General features: G+C 37.3%; 1 pseudogene across 1 annotated transcript; it reads right to left on the bottom strand.

Annotated features, from left to right (window-relative positions):
- Positions 1-21257: 21257 nt before the first annotated feature.
- On the bottom strand, positions 21258-22639 carry LOC311603567 (lysosomal dipeptide transporter MFSD1-like; annotated as a pseudogene). Its single transcript has one exon. The product of its transcript is annotated as a lysosomal dipeptide transporter MFSD1-like (transcript).
- Between the last annotated feature and the right edge of the window lie 3185 nt (positions 22640-25824).

Raw genomic sequence — 25824 nt, 5'->3', positions numbered from 1 at the left:
CACTTTATACCCTGATTGTAGGCCCTCAGTTGTTGCCTCCTGGTCCTTCCCTTGCTCCTTCATATACCCTCTCTACTTCTAGTCATGCCCCCCAAGACCATGCACAATGAGGACCTAGACTAGACCCTCTGCTCTAGTGTAGTAGATAGGTAGCAAAGTCTCCGTGTGGGTCCCATAGTGTGGGGAGTAGTGACTACTTCTGACATGGACTCTGGTCCTCACAAGTTGATCACTTCCCCCTTGCAGGGTAGCCTTGCCAGTCCACAGAAGAAGAGGATATAGGCAGTCAAAGTGAGATTTAATAGGCCGAGGTCGGAAGGGTTCCCACCTTTAAACTTGCCTTGATTTCTGACATTCCCTGTTTTGTAAAACTATAAAACTCTCTGAAACTACTTCCAAAATGTAACCTGGATTTTGGGATAAGCAAAATCTGTGTTCCCAGACCATAGTCACTCAAAATGGCTACAGAATAAACTATTTCCTATTCCCTTCAAAATGAGGGCTGTGGTTTTTGCATCAACTTATGTAAGTAAATAAACGTAATATACCGCTTAAATGTATCTAAAGAAATAAATCATACAATCATCTCATTAGATGAGAAAAAGCCTTTGACAAACATGGCTTCATGATATAAGTACTAGAAAATATAGAGCTAGAGGAAAAATATCTCAACATAATAAATAAGAGAAGTGCACAGCCAACATCATCCTCGATAAAGAAAAGTTTTAAGTAATCCCACTAAATATTCACAACTTCTGCCGTTGTTCTTTGACAAAGATATAAAAAACTCAGGATGGAGGAAAGAAAAATATTTTCCACAGTTGGTCCTGAGAAAACTGGGTGTCCACTTGCAGAAGAATTAAATTAGACTAGTATGTTTTAGTTTGTATAAAAAGTTTAAAAGTCAAACACTGTAACTGCTAGAAGAAAACATAGGCAGAATCCTATATGATATAATGCAAAGAAAGAATATTCTGAGTAGGTCTTCATTTACTCAAGGTTTGATTGAGATAAAAAATTTACAATGGAGTTTCATAAGACAAAGATACATTGGCATGGCTCAAGAAACAATGAACCTTGTGAATAAGAAGACCATAGAACAAGACAGACTCATCGTTGCCAACTATACATTTGAGGAAAGGATGAATATACAGAATATATAAAGAGCTCAAAAAAGAAAACAAAAAACAAACAAACAAACAACAACAACAACAAAAAACCAGAGTCAAAAAGCAACCCAAAACAAGTACAAATCAAAACCAAACAACAGCAATAACAACAACAACAAAAACCCTGAATGACCCGTTTCAAATATGAGCATGGAAACTGAACAGAAGTTCTCAAAAGAAGAAAAAGAATGGCAAAGAAATGGCCATTACCTTAATGACTAGGGAAATAGAAATTAAAACGACTTTGAGACTTCATCTTACCCTGGTTAGAATTGCAAAGATCAACAAAATACTGAAGAACAAATGCTGAAGGAGATGTGGGGAAGGGAAGCCTCATTCACTTCTTGTAGGACTGCAAATTGTTGAAGCCCCTATGAAAACCAGTATAAATAATTCTTAAAATGCTAAAAAAGAAATCCAGCACTATGAATCAATGTTTTCCTTCACAGAATTATTCAGATCCACAGGTGTCTCCTATCCATATTTTCCCCTTAAAATATAATTTATTCACCTTACATCCTTGTTATAGCCCACCCCTTGTTTTCTCCATATGCCACCCTCCTTTGCTCTTCTCCACTTCCACCTCCCCTAAGTCCTTAGAAAGGGTGAGCCCCCCTCCCATATCATCTGAGCTCGGCCTATCCAGTCTCATCAGGACTGCCCGTATCCTCTTCCTCTGTGGACTGGAATAGCTGCCCAGCCAGGCAGACATGATCAACAGACAACTGAGTACACGTCAGAGACAGCCCTTGTTCCCCATATTAGGGGATCCACATGGAGACTGAGCTGCCTATTGACTACATCTGAACAGGGGTCTAGGTCCTCTCCAAGGTTGATGCATCAGTCCTGGTGGGGCCCCCTGGGACCATATTGGTTGGCTTGGTTGGTCTCCTTATGGAGTTTCTGTCCCCTGGGTTCCTTCTATCACTCAATTCTTTCATAAGTCTCCCTGTGCTCTGCCCAAAGTTTAGCCGAATCTCAGCATCTGCTTTGATCCCCTGCTGGGTGGAATCTTTCAGAGGACATCTATGGTAGGCTCCCATCCTCTTCCCTCTCTTCAACTGCTTCTAGTGTCTATTCTATTTGCCCTTCTGAATGAGAATTAAGGATTTTCCTTGTTATATAGCTTCTGTGGGTCTGTGGGTTGTAATGTGATTATCCTATATTATATGACTAATATCCACTTACAAGTGAGTATATACCATGCATATATTTCTGGGTCTGGATTACCTCACTCAAGATGATCTTTTCTAATTCCATCGATGTGCCTGAAAATTTCATGATTTTCTTAGCTGAGTAGTATTTTAATAGCAGAGTAGTGCTACATTGTGTAAAATGTATCACAATTTCTTTATTCATTCTTTGGCCATAGTTGTTCATAGGTGTTACAGTCATGTTTATTGATGCCTTATTCACAATAGCTAATAAATAATAACAACCAAAATGTCCCATCCGGTGAATGGATACATGAAAATGTTGAACCTATACAGTATGGAATACTATTCAGATGTAAAGTAAAATGAAGTGATGAAATTTTCCGGTAAATGGGTAGAACTAGAAAAGATCATATTGAGTGAGATAAGCCAGATCGAGAGACACATTTTTCATGTTTTCTCATTGGAGGCTCTTATTTCTAAATCTTTAGATGTGACTTTGTATCCCAGAGTAAGATGCAGAAATTAAGAAAATAACAACGGAACCATTGTTGGGGGTAGGGATGTTGGGAACTAATAGAGAGGGGAATAGCAAGGTACTTATGATCTGATGAGGGAATGGGAAAAAGGTGACTCTCTGTAAGTGAAGAGAAAGAAGGCAAATACAGAAAAGTATAAAATAATGAGAAGGACGTATGAAAATGTCATAAAGACTCATACTATTAACTCCTACTATCTAAAAATAACTCTACAACACAGGTATATTCTATACACGTAAACATATACAGTATAAATAAAATTATTTCATCTGCCAGGGGCAGATAATGTTCCTGGCAAGAGCCAAAGAACAGCTATTTAAAAGCCCAGTACTAGGTAAAATAAGACCTCTTGTGAGTTGTTGCTTAGGTTTTTTTCCCCCAGACTCACATTCAGTCTATTGCTACTGCCCTTGGATGTCCCTCAGAAGCAGAAGTTAAATTTGTATCCACTCAGCCAGAGGGGAAACATACATAGTGCTGAGAAACTAGTCAAATACTCTTGGCTAGTGAAGCCACGGCTTTTGTAGAAGAAAACGCCACCACTTTAGTAAACCAAAACAATCCCCAAACACATTCTAGATATTTATCTGTATGCCCACACCCCTTCATCAAGGCAACATATGCAGAGACCATTGTAGAAAACTACAACCTATTAAAGCACAGAGTTGTGTAATCCAGGGCCAGTGGATGTATTTGGATAGCACTTCTGCACATACCCATCAAGGTTATTGGGGAAGAGGGAATGGGAAGATTGTAAGCACTAGAGAAGCAGGAAGTGTCCTGAGGGAGTGTTCTCCTAGTAATATCAGATACTACAGGCATGCATTTTCAACAACATGCATAAGCTGAATATGGCTCATATTCAGCTAGATATGAGCTAAATATGAGCTGAACAAAGCAAGCTGAGCAGCACACATGCGAAAGTGGATGTGGGAAATACAATGAGACTTTAGCCTTCTACCAAAACTGCAGGTTATTAAGGAGTGAATGCTGAAAGTGGTATATATAGTCTTCTCCAAAGAAGAGCACACCCATTGGTTAAATAATATCAAATGATAAACCTTGAAAACATACATATTATTTACATTATATCCACTGAGTATATTATATTTAGAAATGTACATGAATATATGTGCATGTCCACATAGGCATTTAACAAGAATTAATGAAAAAAAGAGGCCATGAATTTGAAAGAGACCAAGGATGGGTATATTAAAGGCCTTTAGGGAGGAAAAACAAGAAAGAAGTGATGTAATTATATAATAATCACAAAAATTAAAGTAAGTTTATACAAAAACTCAAGAAATGAGAGGAGTGGGCAGTGAAGCAGGGGACATGAGTAACAAATAGCCTTGAATCCCTGGAAGCTGGTTTGTATCTTTTGCTGGCTGAGAGTCAAAATTTTGACACAGGTAGCTGTCAGCAGTGTAAGCTTGCCTTCATAGAAAGATAGAGTGCTTCCTTTTCCAAGAGACACTTCAAACAAGAGTATAGAACACCTAATGAACCATGCCCAAGCCCTAAATGCATGTGACCTCTGAATTTAACCTTACCAGACTTCTTCTAGCATCCATAAACCTGGTCTTTTCTGAGAAAATCTCACAAACAAGATTATGAATCATGTTTACAGCAAAAATACATTTTCCAAATTCTTTTTCACCTATATCTAGTAAAAATTCCTTTGATCTTTGCTGACCTGTTTTAAACATAAGTCTGTATAAAACACCTCCTCAACAACATTATAATCTCATTAATGAAAGTAGTCTATAGATAAAAATCATTGTTCCAAAACATGTTACTTACCATTTGAATCTTCAGTTTGATCAAATTCTTTGTTTATTCCTTGCTTGCTACAGCTCACATTTCTTCTACATCCTCTTTATTTTTTCAATTAAAATATAATTACTATAATTACATAATTCCCTCTACCTACCCCACGCCCTTGTATTCTTCTCCCCAAGCAAGATACGAAGCAAGACTCTCTCTCTCTCTCTCTCTCTCTCTCTCTCTCTCTCTCTCTCTCTCTCTCTCTCTCTCTCTCTCTCTTACACACACACACACACACATACACACACACTTGCACAGAGTTTTCTTTGAGACACTTAAGTGTGTGTCACTTTAAGCCATTCAAAGTGTCTCTAGTTGTATACTTAATAAACACAACCCCTTCTTTGCTTCATGTTGACATTATTTTGGGGAAGTTTTTGTTGTGCTGTAAATCAAAACCTAGGCACACCTGTGTCACAACTTCTGAGTTAAAGGCAATAATGGGAACTTGTATCTCCCACTGCTAATGAAAAGCTAAACAAAAATTTTGTAAAACATAATGATCTTAAAATTAGGAGTGTCCTAATAGAGGACTTTTAACCATTTTCCCATCGTGTTTCACTTTGAGGCAAAATTATTTTATGATACCCTGGATATGCAAATATGTAAAACAATTATACAAATAAAATGTTTCCTGATAATAAATCATAAAGGGACTTGTTTAAAGTTATCCTTTGGTATAAATGTAATTCTACTATTTACTAATGAATCAAATTTGTATAGTAGTTACATGGATGTGTTTATTTTTACATGAATATTTGCTCCTAAATGAGATATAGTATTTTCAATGTTTTTTAGTTGATCATAATTATGATTTTACTATCAATGAAGGAATTCTGCTTTATACAAATATGTAATACTAAATGGCAAAATCATATTTATGACCATTTTAGACATTGTTCATTTTGTATTCTACATTTATATTATGTCTTCTTTCCACACCCCTGGACCCACCCAGTGCTCTTATATCTTTGTGAAAAAGGAACAGAGAGCTGATGAGAGGTAGATGTGTTAGATGACTTCAAGGAAACAGTATTTTCCAGACACAACAAGCAGATGCACATATGAACTCACGGTGATTGTCACAGCATGCAGAAGATGTTCACAAGCCCCAGCCAGAAAAATAACCAACATAAAAGGAGAAGGTGGACATGTATTCCAGTCACTAGGTGAGGAGCTATAGGCATTTAACAGCTACAACAAATAGTTCATTGAGCTGGAATCTCAGACTTCCCACTGGCCACTTTGGGCTTCTGATGACCTTAAGCACTCAGGCCAAGAAAGGATAATGATGTCCGAAAAGATAATTGAATCATATTACCAAGCAAAAACTGATTGTTTTTCTCCACAATGGAGGTAAGGAAGATTACGTATGCAGTGAGGGGATCCTTGCACCTATTGGTGCTACCATGCCTTGTGATTAAAATCTGTGGTAAACTACAACAATCTAACCCAGGCAAGATAACAAAGGATACAGACTCTTGAACAATAAAGGTATGGGTCACTTCTCCAGGAAAAGAGCCAAGACCTGCTGAGGGGCTTCCTGAGAATAGAGACAATGCAGAATGGGTAGTAGAGGAAGGTATAAATACCAGCTAAGGCCATGTTGCAGAATAGAGATTACAACTGAAATGAACGTTTCTGTCATTTTTTCTAAAAACGTATTCATACAGATATTTGTGTTTTCTTGATTTTTATCATGTCACATCAATTAAGAGTTGGTTATTATATGAGTTTTCAGATTCAAAAAGTGTCCTTCAAGGAACATTGCCACATACTCTAAAATTCATAATGCCTTTGCAATTGTATAAGGAATATGTAATGTTAGGTATGATTATATGTAGGCTCAATTTTCTTAACCAATATATTTTATTAATAACAGTGACCAAGCATATGTCACTTATAACCCAATTAACCATAACTATAGGAAATGAGGATTAATGGACACAATAACAAAATCGTAAGGATATCAGTATGAGGAATGATTCTCTTGGCACAATCAGCAGGATTTCTTCTGCTGGAACCTAGAGTAACCAGAACCCAGAACCTCAGCAGGAGCTGGAGCCCCGAAGCCTTCCCTCAAGTGGTTCTCTCTAGGAGCATCTCAAAGTGCAGCGATGAACAGCCAAAACTATCCCGAGTCTCCCAAAAGACCCACCTCCAGTTCTGGGCCCATTTACATATCTCCTCCCAGAATCGTTCACGGAATCTTTTCAGCTCAAGCTCCCACATGAGGTGGTCGGTCTTCTAGTGGATTAACCTCACCTGTTCTCTCACAAGGCCATTCCGATCCTGCACTTGGGATCCTAAAAAAAAGGTTTATCTCTCCTTCAATTATATCATGGTCATTGTTTTTATTTGGAAATATAGCATAGCATAAGGAAATATAATTATGTCTCAGATTTGCATGGGGTGGATTTGTGATGGACGCGCACTCATATGTATTATATATATATATATATATATATATATATATATATATATATATATATATATATTCAAATATTCTCTAAGTTCTGATTCTCTAGAGAACACTGATTAGGACATTGTGGAAAAAATAAAAAAAGAAGCAACCTCAAAGATGAATTGGAAGTTCTGTGAAGGCAGTGCCAGTAAGGAGAGGAAAGTGCATTGTGGGCATAAACATATCCAAAATATATTGTACAAAATGGTCAAAGGATTAGAAAAAAATGGCAACAACAAAAAGATATTCTGTTCTCATCTCAAGTCATAGTTCATTTATTAATAGCTTTAAATGAATATCAAGACGTTAACTCAACACATTTTTTCCTCCTTTATTAATTTATTCTTGTTACATCTCAATGGTTATCCCATCCCTTGTATCCTCCCATTCTTCCCTCCCTCCCAATTTCCCTTTATTCCCCTCCCCTATGACTGTTCCTGAGGAGGATTACCTCCCCCTCTATATGATCATAGGGTATCAAGTCTCTTCTTGGTAACCTGATGTCCTTCCTCTGATTGCCACCAGGTCTCCCCATCCAGGGGACATGGTCAAAGGTGAGGCACCAGAGTATGTGAGAAAGTAATATCCCACTCTCCACTCCACTGTGGAAAACATTTTAAAATCAGACTTGTAACACAATATAATCATTGATACATGGATTTAACTATTATATTGCGAGGCATGCTATTGGGAAAATACAATTTTTTGAGTAACTAAACCATGATGTTCCATATTGCATAAAACATTATATATAGAGCAGAAACCACCATAATTTATAACCTAGTTGTCCAAATCTGAGTCAACACATTTCTGTTAGGGTTCCCTCATGTGTTATGTGAAGGCACAGATAGCACAATGTATAAATGTTGTCACAAACAAAAGTATAGTGAATCCTGTCATGCAACACAGGTCCTACCATCAGAGACACCTTGGTTTCATTATGTATTTATGTATGGATTAATTTTTAGCCATGCTTTACTGATATGCTTTTTACTATTTTCAAATTTTTATGAAATCCCACACTCAGTAATAATACTCTATATGACATCACTGTTATTGTGAAAATAAATGGTAGAGTTATATTGAGAGAGGCAGAAACATGATTACAGTAAAGAATGGAACTTTATACTGAGTAAGAGAGAGCCCAGATGAACAGTATGAGAGAGAACAAGGCTTGGGCAAAGAGAATAATGTAAATTGAGCAGCTTTTTACTGTCTACTATGAATCATTCCCTAATAAGAATTGGCAAGGCAGTGCCGCCTTTTTTACCAGAAAACTGCTCAACTTTGTGAGTAGTTATATATTTCCAAAAATTCTTGCATATAATCGCAATGACTAAATGGTGAACATGTATGGCTTCACCATTCCAGGAAGAATAACATCTATTGTGCTTTGCTCTCTGTTGCTGTAATAAAATGACAACTAAAGGCAATATGGGTAGGAAAGGCTTTAATCTGGCTTATACTTTATATAATAGTTTATTGTTGAGGGAAGACAGGGCAGTGACAGAACAAGCACCTGGAGGCAAGGACTTAAACAGCGACCGTGGAGAAACTAGCTTTCTCACAAGAATACTTTGAGAAACATTTTTTTACACATACCAGACCTAAATGCCCAACTCTTTCATTTTATATATTGACACCCTTGAGTAGAATAATCTCTCTTTTGTAATTTGCAGCCCTCCCATTTTCTTTTCCCTGAAATCTGAGCACATTATGTGACTTGCTTTCATCGATTCAAAGAAAGTGACTGTGTGACAGCTATGTCTAGGTTGCCAGACTTTTGTGTATTCAACTCCTTCTTCAAATGCTGCTTCTGATACAAGAACAGGACTGGCCAGCTGTGGGAAGATGAGAATGTGCAGGGAGTGAAACTGACGTGTTCCATCTGAGTCCAACAAAGAGCAGTCAGCTTGACACTGCAAGGCAATAGTAAGCCTATGAGCAAGAGTAGTGAAGTCACTTGCCAAGTTGTTGATTTGTGAGTAATAGTGACTACTTGATGTTTGAAGACATGAAATCATGACAAAATCCCATGTGCCGTCTTTCCCCTATTTGTATCAATATATCTGAAGAAAATAAAAATATTAATACATGATGCATTATAAAATTAGTTTCTTTCCCAGGTTTCAGGTAAAATAAGGATGAGCAGCACAATAGGAAATGAATGTCATGCTCCTAAATGGGAAAACTGGAAAGAGCTGTATTGAATTGAATATGAGTTTGTCCTAGCAAGGAATAGGACAATTATCCTTGGCATCACAAGGGAGCTGCTCAGGGGGCCTGCTTGCCTGCCCACCTGTCTGTGGCAGACTGATTTGTTGGTCGGCATTTTGTAGGAGCTGTATAGCAGGGATGTGAGATCACAATGTAAACACAACATGGTAGTTCACTGATGTCCCCAAAGAAAATAAGAGAACACTCACATGAAACAAAATACCAATCTCTCGCATCTAACAAATAAATCATTTTAACACAATATAAGAGGTTCAGGAAATAACCTTGGTCGTGGTTGGTAATACAGGAATTTATTAATATATTGATACAGGGATATAAGCTCCTCTTAAGTACCATGTTTACTTTCGTTCTGCCTGGATTATTTTTCCTTGTATATGAGGGTGCACTATGTAGGCCAGGTCTTGTATGATTTTTCTCTTCCTACTGCCTCTATGGTGATGGAGTTCTCAGTTTATGCTAACATATACTTCATAGAAATCAATTTTCAAAAGAAGATGAGTGCTGACAAAGTAAAGCATAAAAATATTCAAGAAGATATTGGAGTTGCATTTACCAAAAGGAGGAAGTTAAGCACAGAATTAACCTAGGTGACATGGTAGAAGGAGCATAAAATCGAATAGGGAAATACAAGGCCTATCAATAGTAAAAAAAAAAAATACAATTTAAAGTAAATCTTTAATGAAAAAGAACAAGAAGCATATCAAATCATTCATTGATCCATTTATTGATATATTTGTCAGGAGTAATTAGGTCTGAAGATCCTTTTTTTGGATCATGAATTGAAGGTTGACAGAATCATACTGAGAGACACATGCTCAATGAACTAAAAGTAGAACCCCGCCCTCCATGAAAATTAATGAAATCAATCAAACCTGACTGGAAAGTGTTCAGACAATAACCCTGACCTAATGGATACTGCTGAAATGTCAGTGTTTCTCCAGACCCGTGTGTATGTTGTGTATAGTCATGGGAGTTTGCCTCAGCAGAAAGAAATTAATACCATTCAAAAGTAACCACACACAGGCAAAATACTTCATTATGTTAAATTGTTAACATTTGTCATTCCTCACTATTTTATACACACACAGACACACTCACCCAGACAGACAGACACATACAGATTCAAGAGGGGGAGAGCAATCTCCAAAAGCTTAATATTGCTTTTATGACCCAGTCTGTGCCTGAGCAACAAATGAGCTATTCTTAGAACATGAAATCACCTGCATTTAATTCTCCCGGGGTTACCTCTACACTCTGTATTATCATTCCAGGCTATTCTAGGTCACAAATTTCCACATACAAATTCACTTTATCATATGATGTCATTATATCCCTAGAAACCATTCATTGCTTGTTTTTGTTTTTTTCTGGTCAGAACACACAACCTTTTTAGCAGGCATGTGTGGTAGGGTGAGTGTGTAATCATTGAACCTGAGAGGTTGAGACAGATGTGTCAGGAGTTCAAAACAATCTGCAGCTACATCCTGAACTCAAGGCTAGCATGGGCTACATGAAACTCTAACTTAAAGGAAGCAAACAAACAAAACTTCAAACCAGAAACAATGATAACAAAGGAAAAAAATTTTGAAGCTCAATATGAGGAAGTGTTTATGTGCAGATATGGAGAATTATGACAGATATCTTTAAGTGATTAAATTCAATGTGTATAGGATAAATAAAAGGCTGTCTTTGTGTTGTGGTTTTAAGTATTTTCACTCATATTGGAATTAAGAATTTAAAATTAAGGAAATAAGAAATGAATGTGTGTTATCAGCTAGTTTAGTCATACAAAGAACCATCTTGGTTTAGATTGGTTAGTTTGTTGGGATAAATGCATTTTATTTTTATTGAACTTTTTACATACTTATATCTTCACAAAGTGATACTATTAATTTTTTCTAATTTGTAGCTCAAGAGAAAAAAGAGAATAAAAAGAATAAGATATGGTAAAATCTGAGATTAGATTGTAGGCTTTCTCCGGAGGATAAACATCCGTGTCATAATGTTTTAATTGGTCCTTACTTCTGGAATGGCAAACATTAAGAGGTAAGGAAAACTGTTTTCTCCATCCTCCTTTTCTCAAATGCCAATTCAAACTGCAGACACATAAAAAGGGAAGGAGGAACAGTCTGCTGCAGCTCATTATGAAGTGTGTCAAACTGCAGAACAAGTCATTTTCTTTGGGAAAAGGAAATGGTTTTGCAATCCATTTTAGAGTACACTTTTCTCCCTATTGGTCCTCAGCCCAGAACTCAGCATGCACTGCCCAGCCCAATTGTAACTGGCCAAAACAACACTGTTTAATTATCACAGTTATTTCATAAAGCTAAAGGTTTACTATGGCTTAATATTTCTTTCTTTCTTTCTTTCGTTCTTTCTTTCTTTCTTTCATTTAACAGAGATTCAAGTTATGACAACAGACCTCAAAATTAACATAAGAAATACAGTGCCTTAACATATATCCAATGCCAGAATTTAAATAAACTCATCACACTCATGAGCATTCATACTGCTATAGACTTCAATTAAAGTACATTCATAACAGTGCTAGAGAAGACCCTGGATTTGTTGTACTTCCAAAACAGTATTCTTTAGATAAATTAATATTAAAAGATTAGCACGTGTCACAACTTTCTTTTTCATTGATTACATTTGATCATTTTAAACCTGCCCATAAAGCATTCTGACCATTGTCCCCCAACCCTTTCGCATGCCCCAGTAACCCTGTTCATTGCTGTCCTCCTTAAACTCTTGATTTCATGACCTGTTGAGTTTATCCATGACTATCTGTGTGACTGTGGGTTTGTAGCTACTGCTGGAGGAGCATGGTGGGTTCAGCAGTACTGTCCGCCTCCCAGAATCTGTCGGCAGTCAAGGGTTCTACCGTAAAGATTAAATATCACGTATTCCTTCCCCCATTCATGACTGATTACTGACAGGGCCAGTCTTCTGCACTTCTATTATGGGCAAGAGCAGTTTTGGAAGTTCATGATTACAATGATTGTATTGAGTCAAAAGGATGGTGTTTTGCAGCTCTTAGTATAAATGCCTTGCTTTGAAAGCTGAGCCTACAAACATCACTCATTCTAAACATCTTGAACATCTACAAGTCACTGCTTCTCACGGAAAAGTAATGATTCTTGATTACGGCTGAGTTGAATTTTGTCTATGGGTATAGACATGGAAATATTAGATAGGAGCTTAATGCTATACCAGTCTGGCTAAAGAACAGTAGTGAGTTGCTCTCTTGAGCCTATCACTGGCCAGATACTGGTTTCTAACCAAACTTACAGTATTCTATCCAATACAATGGGCTTGCAATTCAGTTGGGAAGTTGGTTACCCAAAAATAGTCGTGCCACTATTGTAAAGGTAGACACATCTTGCCAGGAAAGTTGGTTTTTTGGTTTATAGGGACCTCGGTTATGTAAGATCACCGATGTCTTTTCTCCCCAGCAGCCCTCACAGCTGGAACTTTGAAAGCTCGCAAGCAGGCAATACGTTTCCAGCTAAGTCACCTGCAATGGACATGCGCGGTGTCCTCCACAAATGATTGTATACTCTCATTTTCCTCAGTGATTAGTAGACTGTCGAGAGCCTTTGCTATTTGGGAGTACTTCTGTGGCCACTCTTAACTCATGGGGAGTTAACCCACATCGTGGAATGTAAATATTGTTTAGCAATCTACCAATTCTAGGAGAAGCATTCTCTAGTCTTGAAAGTATTCCTTTCAATGTATATTTTATGTATTGCATTTGAGTTGGAAGATAGCAGGATTCCATATAATTTTTATATGTTTTTCATTTGTCTGGGTCCCCTTATATTACCAATATCTTATCCTCCCTTCTTAAGTCTTCCTATTCCCCGTGTCCCCCTTCTGTTATATCTTTTACCTGTGCTCAACTATCGGCTCTCTCTGAGGACACCTTTGCCAAGCACATACTTGCATCCTATCCTTGTCTTAGCTCTTTGGGTTTTATAGCTGTTCCACATCAAATTAACAGAACTAAGTGGTCAAAGGTAGGATTACATGTGAGGAAGAACATGTGGACTATGGCATTTACATTTTGGGGGCTGAGTTATTTTACTCAGCATAATTTTTTCCTGGCCCACCCATTTACCTAAAATTTCATTTTTCTTCTAAGTAAATAAAATTCCATTTTGTAAAGGTTCCACATACTTATTTTCCAGTTATTAATTGATAGGCCTCAAGTTGCTTCTTTTTTCTAGCTATTGTGACTAGAGTAACAATGGACAAGGGCACGCAGACATCTCTGTAGTATGATAAGGAGTAAGAACATTATGACTGGCAGATCTGGGCCCAGGGGTCCTGCTCAAACTATGGCACTAACTAAGGACAATATGTGCAGTAAACTTTGAATCCCTACCCAGATCTAGCCAATGGACAGGACATTCTCCACAATTGAGTGGAGAGTGGGATCTGAATTTCACACGAACTCTGATGCCCCATATTTGACCATGTCCCCTGGATGGGGAGGCCTGGTGGCACTCAGAGGAAGGATAGCAGGCTACCAAGAAGAGACTTGATAACCTATGAGCATATACAGGGGGAGGAAGTCCCCCTCAGTCATAGTCATAGGGGAGGAGAGTAGGGGAGAATGCGATGGAGGGAGGAACAGGAGGATACAAGAGATGTTATAACAATTATGACATAATATGAATAAATTAATAAAACATATTAAAATAAACTTCAAATCCAAAAAAAAAAGTCATATAGCTGGGCCAAAAGGTAGTTTTTTGGGAACACTCCAAAGTAATTCTACCATTTTACACTCCCAGTAGAAGTGTATAAGCATTATTCTGTCTCCATATCCACACCAGCATTTGCCATCATTGGTATTTTTAATGATAACTACTCTCATTAGCATGAGTTAGAATCTTAAGTAATTTTTAATCTGCATTTCCCTGAGGGCTGAAGATATTGAACAGGCTTTTACATGTTTCCTAGGCATTTTTTTTTTTTTTTTGAGAACTCTCTGTTTAGTTCTGCAGCTCAATTTTAATTGAGTTATTTTGGTTTTGGTGTTTAGTTTTTTGGAAGCTTTGTATAATCTGGACACTTACTATGCTAGATGGATAGATGGCATTTTCTTTCTACTCTGTAAGCTGCATCTTCACTTACTTGGCTGTTTCTTTTGCTGTGCAGCAGGTTTTGAGTTTCACAAGGTCACATTTGTCAATTGCTGGCTTTGACTTCTAGATCCTATTACTAATTCACGTAGCTGTGGAGCAGACTGGTGAACCTTTACCAAGTCAAATCACATATATTTTCACTGATACCGTCTTAGAGACTTTGATACTCTTAGCACTTCTGCAACTGCTTTATAACTCTCTTCTTTATAACTTTACTATTTATAATTATAACTTTAGAACTCAATGGTGTCTAGCCTGTTACTAGGTTTGGACACTCTACCCTGCTGTACCTTTCTCCTATTTTATGCTTTTAAGTACATTGTCCATTCTTCCTTTAGAGCTTTGCCTTTAATTTCTCTTTTCAGGTTGTGGCTGTATTTCAATATCTTGTTTCACAAATTCCTCCCTTTTCTCTTATAATCCCTTTTTTGATGTTTAAATTCCTAACATCTTACACATAGGCTGACACTCCTGTTCCTCATTTGCAGTCTTCCATGTCCCATAATACCTGCTATGTGCACTGTATTCATTGTTTTGTTATACTAAAATATCAACTCCAGAGAGACAGAAAGTATATCTGTTTTCAATATTTAGTTCTAAGTATCTATTATTTGATATACATGTAGCCATACTTACAAGAATAAATGTAAAATTATCTTAAAAGATAGCCTTTAATAACTTGTATGCAAAAAATTTGTATGCTTTGAACAGTCTTGTAAAAACATGATATCCAATCATTCTCTGTATTGTGTGTGTATATGTATACATATATATATAATTTAAAAATTTTTTAAATATTAACTTCAAATCATACTGTTATAATATCACAGATTCTTTGACTGAAAGACATTATATGTCTACATTAGGCAAAACAAAATGCATTAATTTAAACATAATATGCTTTGAGGGCTGGAGTTTTGGCTCAGTGCTTAAGATCCCTTGCTGCTCTTACAGAGTACCCAGGTTCACTCACATGGCTCACAACTAACTATAAACCAGGTTCTAGTCTCCTGACTTCTGAGGGCACTGAGTGCACATGTGGTTTACAAACATACAACAGGCAAAACTGTCTTATACTCATAATAGATTGAAATAATTACAGAAAGAAATAAATATATAAATTAAAAGGGAGTATGTTTATTACTGTGATGCTAAATATGCTAGATTGTATTCTGATTGTATTTTAAAATTTTAACATTTTAATTAAGATTGAAAATTTTTTCTCTCATATATTACATCCTGACTGCACTTCTTACTCATGTCCTCTCAGTACTTGCTCACCTTCCCTCGCCTTCAGATTTGCTCCACCTCCATTTCCCTTCAGAAAAGGAGGAAGCTCCGTAGAAATATAAAGCAAACATTGCATATTAAATTGCAATAAAACTAGTCATATCAATCCCTTATATTAAAACTGGACAAGGAAACCCAGTAAGAGGAAAAGTGTATGAAAAGCAGGCAAAAGAATCATGTCCACTGTTAGGAATCCCATAAGAACACCAAGCTACACAACTGTAACATATATGCAGAGGCCCTAGTTCAAATCAATACAGATGCCCCTATTTTCACGTTAGTCTCTGTTAGTCAGCCCCTTTAAGGTCTGAATAATTGAGTTTGTTTGACATTTTCTTCTGGTGTCCTCGACCCCTCCTTGTTTTTAAAATCCTTCCATCCCCTCTTTCATAAGAATCTCTGAGCTCTATCTAATGTTTGGCTGTGGATCTCTGCATCTGCTGCTATCAGTTGATGGATGAAGCCTCTCTGTCTGATGATGATTAAGCTAGTTTCTAGCCTAAGTACATAGCAGAATATAATAAAGAATAATTCCATTGACTTTTCTTCCTTATGTGTTTGGTTCTATTCTAGGTCTCTGGGCCCACTTTCATTCTATCAGGTTCCGTGTATCTTTTTATGCTGAGCTTTTGTTATGTATTTAACCCACTTGTACTTGAGTTTTGTGCAGGATGATAAATATCGATCTATTTGACATGACAACACCCAATCATACCTAGGATGTTTTCTCTTTTTTCCCCATTGTGTAGTTTTGGCTTCTTTGTCAAAATCAAGCATCCATAGTAGTGTGGACTTATGTCGAGTCTTCAATTCAATTCCATTGATCAATCTGCCTCTTTTTATGTTAATACTATGTGGTTTTTATTATTAAAGCTCTGTAGTACAGATTGAAATCAGGGATGGTAATACCTTTGGAAGTTCTTTTACTGTAAAGTTACTTACTGTACAGGATTTCTTTACCTATCTTGTTTTATTCCTTGTATAAAGTTGAATATTTTTCATTCATGATTTGTAAAGAATTGTGTTGGAATTTTGATGAAGATTGTGTTGAATCTGTAGATTGCTTTGGGTAGGATGACCAATTTTATTACACAGAGACTTAGAGATTGTTCTTCAAATTAGTAATATGAACTATGTGGAGATTTTTTTCATACAAATATCTGTAGGTACCCAAACGGTGCTATTCAAGAAAGAAAATTCCTTAGTATCCCCCATTTATATAATTCCTGTTTGTGTCATGGTTCTTCTTGCTATAGGCAGTTTATTGTATACATATATATATGTGTGTCTGTGTGTGTGTGTGTATGTGTAATAATATAATTGTATACATAAAAAATAAAAAATGTTTAATTAATAAAAAATCAACTAAAATTTCCTGAATAATCTTGATTTAATGATAAAATTTTATTAATTAATTAATTAGTTAATTTTAACAATGTTCAGGTTCCTTCCCTCTCTCATCATTTGCAGTAGTTTTGAAAACTGTCTACAGTTACCATGAAAATAGCATCATGCCCCATCCTGGATAGGGTAAATCAAGGTAGAAGACCCTAAAATTTCCATAAACAAAATGAGATTATTTGATCAAACTAATGGCTCTTCCAGAAACCTCATTTGCAAAGTTGTTTTTTTAGACCTAAGAACTTATCATTGTCAATAAATATTCTTTAACCTAGTATTGGGGGATGGTCTAATGTATTTTGATGCTAATTACTGCTTGCTAATTACTCTGTGACTCAACTTTTGATTAATAAAAATCCATCCCACCTGGGCAGGGCAGAGGAGATAAAAGTGTAGCTAAGGTTCCCAGGCTTAGAGAGAGAAAGAGAGGAATCCTGGGAAGAAAAAGAGAGAAGGTCCCTAGGAAGAGAAGAGGGAGGGCGGGAGGAGAGAGGGAAGAAAAGAAGGCCAACATGGGTTAGATGGAAGAGAAACATGTGGCAGGCATGGATGGAGATTTGGCCCAAATGAAGAACATTAGTAAGTATTTGGGATTATGAACGGGAGGTAGCTTGATAGAAGTTATTAGAAGCAGATGGCATGGGATTGGGGCAAGTATCCATACCTGTCCCACAATGCAAAGTAATTTAGAGAATTGCTATCCGCCCTGCTCAAGGTTAACTAAGGCTATTTTAAAATAACAAGTGTCAGTGTCTAAATTGATTGCTAGCTAGGAAAACTGATAATATATATAATTATAAACTACAAATGGCACCCAACATGGCAGGCATAATAATACAGATAATTAAAAAACAATAAGTGGCGCTCAATGTGGTAGGCATAATAATACAGATAATTCAAAAACAATAACCTAGGAGCATGTTACAGACATGAGGCATTGCTTAAAAATTGTAGATACGCTTTCAGTAAATGATAAGCTAACTCAAAAGTTTAATGAGTATAAACTGAAAAATAACACTCTGAGAGTCTTTGAAAAGCTCAAAGATCATTCTGAGTATCTAGTAGGCCACAGACATGTGGAAACCACAGAGTGATGACAGCTGTGAGGCTGCCCTGGAAGAGTGGAAGAAGGCTCCAGTCACTCCTCTACAATCTACCACAGTCTCTGCACCTAACGGAAAGGAAATCTGAGGTAGAACTGGGGGGAGAAGCCTGGGAGCTACGGAATTTCGAGAAGGTGTGGATTCTCAGAGACAGCCTGAAATATTCAGTCCTAATTTCCCAGAAAGCAATCTTCAACTTGCTTGTTACTGATCACTTAAAACTGATCAGTTAAAAAATCAGAAGAGCTTATCAGAGGCTCCTAATCTGGCCATAAAACTAACAAGTAGACTGAGGGCAGTCAATACAATTAGCAGTGTCTTCCTGGCCCAACACCAGCAAAAGCTAACCAGTCAACAATTATGCATAGTTTTGATTATCTATTTCTTGTATCAAGCTCTCTTTCTGAGAACTGTGCCACCCAGAACAGCCTTAAGTGACTGAAGTGTCAAACTAACAGTACTAGAATAAAGTTATCTGTTCTTTACTTGACTGAGAGATCTTGAGTGTAGTTGTCACACCAAGGCTTACGTCATTATAGATGCAATGTGTTTTTCATGCCTGACGAAAGCCTCCATGTGCAATACTTGGACAAGCATTTCCTTGATCTGTTCTGAGTTTGCTTGCCTTGCTTATCCTCCCATTCTACGCCCTCCCACAACTGCAAGAAGTACTATCCTTTCTCAGAACTCTGGTTTTATTAAGATTTCCTTAACCTTTCTTCTTGCATATCTTTGGCGCTTGGTCTGGAAGGATATTCTAGGAATGAAGCACCTTTCTTTGTTCAAAGACAGAGATGATTTTCTCAGATCTCTGAAAAAGAAATATGAACTGCTTTGCTGAGTGTTAAAGATATGTTCTAACACTTATGTGTAGATAGCTCCTTGAAAATGAAAAAATACAATAAATAGTTCTAAGTATTTCAGGACGTGTTATAATCCTGAGGTGACCACTAAGCTAACTGAGATCAAAGAAATATGCCCCCTCATGTAATTGGGAAAACATTTATCAGCTTAATTAATAGCATTTGACAAATTGACTACTCTTTTAGAATATAAAATAAAGTCATCAAACTACTAGTTGGAGACCAGAATCTCATAAACCTGATAAATGCAATTATGAAAAAAAGACAGCTAATATTTATCTTTTATGATGAAGTTTTCACTGGATTACTGCTGGATCACAAACAGGGAAAATGCCTTCTCTTTATGTCCACTAAAGTTTTAGAGAGAATCTTTTTTTTTTTTTTCAGCCAACCAACCATTTTTGGGTCTTTTTATTTGTGTTGCTGTTTATCCTCCAAACAGGTTACTCCAATTACTTTTATTTTAATCATTGTTTAAAAAATAAAAGTTTTATACATATATTGTGCTACACACTGTGGATACAGTCACTAAAAACCAGACAACATCCCTGCTTTCCTGGAATTGACAAATTAAGGAGGAGAAAAAATACCCCCAACCCACAGTGCCTCAAACTCCTCACAAACTGAGGTGAGCTAAAAAAAGTCACAGTAAGTGGTTTTCAAAGTTCACAGGTATCATAAATTATGTGGCCTGAACAGCCTGAAGAAGTTTCATTGTGGAAGAATGATTCTGGGCAGGAACCTAAGGTGTTTGTTTATATCAGGTGAAACCAGGTTAGTGTGTACTAGAGATCACAGTCTAAGAGAAGGGATCAGCAATGAGCAAGCCTGAGAGCAGGGTAGGCACACAACCATTTATAAATATGTCAAGCTTCCTACAGCTTGTGTGTAGACACAGTGAAGAGGACAGGGCCAGTATGGAGGAGTCAGCCAGCAGATGCAGCAAGTCCTCAACTTCATACACTTGACATGTGCTACAATGGCCACATGTAGTCGAAGCCTCAAAACTAAGAGGTGAATAATGGCATAATTAAAAAAAAGGAATGTATTTTCAAACAGTTTCTGCACTTTTAAAGATTCATCATCATCATCATCATTACTGTGTGTATGTATGCATACACACGTGTGCACACACACAAGAGTCTGAGGAGACCAGAAGAGGGTGGTGATCTCTTGGAGCTAGATTTACAGGTGACTATGAGCTGCCCCGTATGGATGCTGAGAACTGAACTGGGGTCCTCTTGAAGAACAGCACATGTTCTTAACCACTAAGTCATCTCTCCAGTCCCTTGATGCCAACGCTTTAAGCATACAACGCTATGCGCCACATGTCCCCTACACCTCTAACTATTCAATGAGACTATATCGAGGACATTTTCTTCATTGCAACTTGGATTTCTGGAGATTATCCTCCACAGAAAAATTGAAAACACTGTCGCAATATTTTACAAATATAAGGAAGATATGAAGTATACCTTTTGCACTGGTTTTATGTACCCATGTACATAGGTAGCCATGATAAATTGAGGGACATTTTCATTGTCTTAAAGGAAAACATAAAAAAGAAAAAACTTGCAAAAGTTTGCTACTCAGTAGCCATTAATGACATGCATATATAATCTCCTAGTGGAGAATATGAAGCAATTGCATACAATCCTCTATGACACAGTGAGTGCCTATTAAAATGTCATCACGTATTCTGTGTGTAACAGCCTTCTCCCCCACTCCCTCATACAGTGTGGGTTTTCCTTTTTTCTGCTATAATACAAAAAATGCTACATCCTGATGATGTGGTTACTGAAAATTACCCCAGCAGAAGATGCAGTTCTTATAGTGGTCCTTCCTGAAGCTTGCCTGAATGTTCCACATTTTCTAGACTGTTCACTGCTGATGAAATTCTTTAGCAATGCATTGCACAAAAGCCACAGGCTACCAATCTGCATGAACACACTTTAAGTAGGTGTATTTCAAATATAAATATATTTTCTACTCTATTATTTTTCTAAATGACTTTTAAAAAGAAAGTCTTCATGAAGGTTTCCAGTCAGTAGTACAGGCCACCCATTCTCAAGACACAGTCAACCCAGGCTTATTCGATTTGAGAAAGTTTTATTTCTTCCCTTTGTGTTGCAGAATACTTTAGAGTCCCACCCTGTGGGCAGTTTACCAGATACAGACAGACCATAGCTAAGGGTGACAAAGAAACACAGGCAATGAAGAAAACCTCCAAATGCAAGTGTCCCCATGTATCCAGTATCATGCTAGGCGATGACGGCCAGCCCAAGATTCTGAATAGAACTGCCTGAATCCATATGCAGTTCCCAACTGTTGCTCAGGAGCTACAAATGCCACCATCAGCCACAATGCACAGGCAAACAATGAGTAGGAGAGCCCCAGGAGACACACAGCAATCCATGGGTTCCAAGAGGTGAAGGCCAGAGTCATGTGGGACGTGAGGGTGGGAGCTACCGCACACAGAACCCAGATGATGTTCTTCCCAGCTTTATCCACCAAGAGTCCAAATATTGGGGACATGGGAGCTGATACGATATACACAACAGTGTTCATTGCACTTATTGACTGGGAAGAAAAACTGAATTTTCCTGTGAAGAAAACTTTGCCCAGGCTGATGAAAGGGAACACAGGTGCGTAGTAGCAGACACAGATGATGAAAACCAGCCACAGGGGTAAGGAGAAGTCCTTTATATCAGCCAACTTAATGACTTCACCTGCTTTTCCTTGTTCTTTATGAAGGATTTCCTCTGCTCTCCAATCAAAGTAAGCACAGATTATTGAGAGAATGAACGTTATATCCCCAATCGTAAGTGTCACTCCCAGGGTCATGTAGCCAGCTGAACCCACCGCATGAGGTTCGTACGCACTGTTCTTCCAATTCTGGCCATGCTGAATTGAAGTCCAAACACCAGGTTTAATTCTTTGCCTTTAAACCAACTCACAGCATATGTATTCTGGACAACTGCTAAGGACTCTCCACCAATCCCAAACACAAACCTCCCAAGCTCCATCAGGGAAAGATCATTAAATAGTCCACCTAGAGCAAAAATAACCTGTCCAATGCAAGGAAAACAGCTGAAAATAACTGTGACGCGTTGTATTCCAAATATTCGGTCAACCAAAAAGCCACCCCAAGAAACAGAAAACTGCGTTAGGCCAAGAATACCAGGCATACAGCAGCACGAATTTTCTAGTATTCACTTGCATGTCCTGTTTAACCTGAGTCTGGAGGGCAGCAGGATTGTCATAGCAAAAATAGCTCCGAAACCAAGGAGCACAGCAGCAACAGCACCAGGAGGCGGTGCACCAGACAGCAGGGGTTGCAGAGCGCAGGCAGAGCGCTTGGGGTGCCCGGACTGCGCTGTCCACCTCGGGGAGGCCCCCAAGCAGTGCCAGTGCCTCCTCCTCCTCCTCCTCCTCCATCAGCCGGTAGCCCCAATCAGAAGTATCTTTTCAATTTGACTTTTACTGAATTCATTGAGTAACAGCCACTAAATTAAATGTCAAGAATTTGATACTTTAAATTCAGACACTTACTTAAACTTTGCTCATGCCACCACTGTTGTGATTCAAAGTATTTTGTTTTTATTATTATATTTAGAAACCCCAAATGACATTTGTTGGAATGTAAGCCAAAACCAGGAAGTACCTTTGGTGGGGGAATAATGTTTCTTAGTATTATTGCTCAGTGTGTGTGTGTGTGTGTGTGTGTGTGTGTGTGTGTGTGTGTGTGTGAATACATTCAAAAAAGAATGTTCTAAAGAAGAGAATCACTTTTGCCTACTCAGATGCCAATTTTATACAACTTCTTAATGAATTTTCTTCATTCTGTAATTACACTGCTTCTAAAGAGGAATATCAGTGGGTAATAGGGCTTCAGCAATGGGAGACAAGTATGCACATTTTCTCATCCAGTGACAAGGGAGCAAGGTGCACATTTTTACCTTTATTTAAAGTTCAATGAAATGTGTCCACAAAGCTCAAATATGTGTTCCTTTCTGTGAACAATTTGTTTTAGTTCATTTCCTTTGGCAATTACATTAACATTTAATAAAGTAACAGACTTTGAAAAAGTGCTCAAAATGGTAATTTTCCAAGATTGTATCTGTGAGGTGGAACAATCATTAAAGGCAAGGAAATGGATTGTGGTGAACACTTCAAGATACATGTGAATTGAAAGTCATTGAAAGGATTCATATATATATGAACATATATATACTGTTCTATTTCTAATGAATATCTTTTTTGAATAGTTTGGTAATTTGTATTATTACTTGATAGGTCTGACAATTGCAAAATAAAAAGAAAATATTTATTAGAAAAGATGGTATCAAACAACTCTCCAACAAAATGTTTTCAGTACAGTACAGAAATTCGTAGAAGAATTCAGGATGATTTATTTCCTATGAGACAGGACCCTTCTGATAATTTAATACATAGAAGTGAGAACTCATTTTTTTCTGAGAAGTCAGATACTTTCATGACATGCTATCTCAATGTATTATTTATTTCTCGAGTTCAGATATAACTGTGCAAAATTTGCTAAGCATTATTATCTTTTTTATTTTCTAATATAACATCAAGCCCCATGAGACTTCCTCTGGGCATTTATGAACCCTTAACAGATTACTGCCAGGCAGCTCTGAAATATCATGTTTAATTTAATGATAAGGCTATTAGGAAGCAGAAAACACTAAAAAGCCTGATGTTTCTACACATCATGTCATATATATTTGACCTCTTACAGTCTATAAATCATGAAGCCCTCATCTAAATTTCTATATATTTCCTATACAATGCCCTATACCCACTTTACTCTAAAACTGAGTTAAAATTCAGTAAGTAGTGCTGTAAGCACATTACACACTTACACACACGAATTAGACTTTCCATAGTAACTTTCTCAGGAAATAAGAAGTTCCACATTTCCACCCTTTTACTCCGTCCCCTTTCCCTTCTTCTTAGAAAAGGGGAGTCCCCCACCAGAACCCACCCCAGCAAGTCAAGTTGCATTAAGACCAAGCTCATCCTCATCCACTGAGGCCAGACAAAACAGTCCCTCCAGGGGAAAGTGACTGAAAGCAGGCATCAGAGTCCATGTTAGAGACAGCCCCCACTCCACTTACTAGTGGACCCACATGAAGACTAAGCTGCCCATTAGCTAAAGCTGTGTAGAGGGCCTAGGTCCAGCCCAGGTGTTATACTTGGTTAGTGCTTGTCTCTACAAGTCCCAAAGACTTTTTTCTAGGAACTTTAATTGAAAGTATGCTAGGTCAGGAAATTACAATTTTCTCCTTCCCAAATGTACTGAAATTTAAAGAGAATAATAAGTGAAAATATTCATTTTGTTTTAATTTCCCCATGTGTTTCTGCTCTCTTGTCTTTGTCTTTTTCCATATAAAATATATTTTATTTGTTTGTCACTTAATATTTAATGCATCAATTTATTATTCTCAATTCAGAGTTCTAGATATCGGATAAAGTTTTCAGTTAACATGATTTCCCCTCACCTCAGGTATTTTATTAAATATATTTTTTAATTGAAAATACATTTTTCTCTCGTACAGTACTCTCTATCACAGTTTCCCATGCTTTTACTCCTCCCAGCTAGCCCTTACCTCACTTCTCCCTAGATCCACTCCCCTTCCATTTCCTTTCTGAAAATAGAAGGCCTCCAACAGACAACAACAGAACATGACAAAACAACATACAATAGGACAAGGCAAAAACTCTCATAGAGAGGCTACATAAGGCAACACAATAGGAGGAAAAGAGTCCCAAGAGCAGGCAAGAATCAGAGACACACAACTCCCACTATTTGATGCCTACAAAACACCAAGCTAACAGAAATAACATACACACAGAGCACATGCTGCAGACCAAGACCTCCATTTATTTCAATAAATGTATGGATTTTATATGGGTACCTGCTATAATTATCAGATGCGGCTTAAAAACTGAAAACAGGGCTGGTAAAACGGTGTAGTATGTAAGACTGCCTAGTGTGTAAATGGCTTAATGTGACAAAACAGTTGACACCCAAGATTAATCCCCTGGTAAAAGTGAAATCATTCCAATCATATCTACATCCATCATAAATATTTAGAGAACAAAGAAGCTGGTGCTTTGGGAGAGGAAAATGCAGAAAATATGGTCAGTGGTGTGTTGATATAAGTGATGATGCTTTATATAGCAAAAGTTAATCACTGCAATGCTTTTGGGCAGTTATCCTCAAGTGAGTAGCAAATTTGCTATAAATCAATGATCATTTGTCATTCTAAAATGCCTAAAACTTCTTGTGATATCTATTCAAAAATGTGAACCAACAGTCATATAACCTAAAGCTTCAATCTCTAGCTCCAATTTTCTTTCTTTCTTTCTTTCTTTCTTTCTTTCTTTCTTTCTTCTTTTTTTTTTGACATACATTCTTTCTATGGCCTTGAGTGAAAACTAAAGTGAAGAAAATTATTTACCTCAGATATTTATAAATTGTGGTGTCTTTTCTATTAATATAAAAAGAAATTTTTAGTCTTTTAGTGAAATTAACATTTTAGAACTAAGTATTGTAGGTGGGTTTGTGCCTTAAAGTATTGATATATTAAATTGTG

Source organism: Acomys minous (genome assembly GCF_964271855.1).
Source record: "Acomys minous genome assembly, chromosome: 8".
Classification (NCBI taxonomy): domain Eukaryota; kingdom Metazoa; phylum Chordata; class Mammalia; order Rodentia; family Muridae; genus Acomys; species Acomys minous.
This window is presented reverse-complemented; position numbering and strand designations above follow the sequence as displayed.